Genomic DNA, 807 nt, shown 5'->3' with positions numbered 1-807 from the left:
ACCCCGCCCCCGAACACTCAAAGTCCCTCTGAAGCCTTGCATTCGCCTCCTTGGAAAATTGACGTCAAACATTACCAAAATCGGGGGCACGAGCACTAAAGCTAAGTCTCACCCTTTCCCTATCCCTAACCAGGAACCGAACGCCCACCCTCAGCCTCACACCAACGCCGGTGCCACTCCAGACAGACACACCCTTCAAAACCACACCCATCCGGCCATGCAACTCAAAAAGGGTCCAAATTCAGAAACACCCCCTTCAAAAGGCACTCCATCCTCGGCCACACCACCGGGACATGCTCCCCTCGGCGATAATTAAGCCCCCACCACTATTTGAAGCCAACCGCAGCCGCAACTCGAACGGAGAAATCAGTAACCAATTCAAAAATGCGCTTGGTTACTGATTTCTACTGAGCCGAAAAAATTCTAAGTGTCGGTGGTTACTGATTTATACCAACCCGAAAAAATTCTAAGTGTCAGTGGTTACTGATTTATACCAACCCGAAAATATTCTAAGTGTCAGTGGTTACTGATTTATACCAACCCGAAAAAATTCTAAGTGTCAGTGGTTACTGATTTATACCAAGTCGAAAAAATTCTAAGTGTCAGTGGTTACTGATTTATACCAACCCGAAAATATTCTAAGTGTCAGTGGTTACTGATTTATACCAACTCGAAAAAATTCTAAGTGTCAGTGGTTACTGATTTATACCGACCCGAAAAAATTCTAAGTGTCAGTGGTTACTGATTTATACCAACTCGAAAATATTCTAAGTGTCGGTGGTTACTGATTTATACCAACCCGAAAAA

The sequence above is a fragment of the Chiloscyllium punctatum genome, unplaced genomic scaffold (genome assembly GCF_047496795.1).
Source record: "Chiloscyllium punctatum isolate Juve2018m unplaced genomic scaffold, sChiPun1.3 scaffold_1497, whole genome shotgun sequence".
Taxonomy (NCBI): Eukaryota; Metazoa; Chordata; class Chondrichthyes; order Orectolobiformes; family Hemiscylliidae; genus Chiloscyllium; species Chiloscyllium punctatum.
This window is presented reverse-complemented; position numbering follows the sequence as displayed.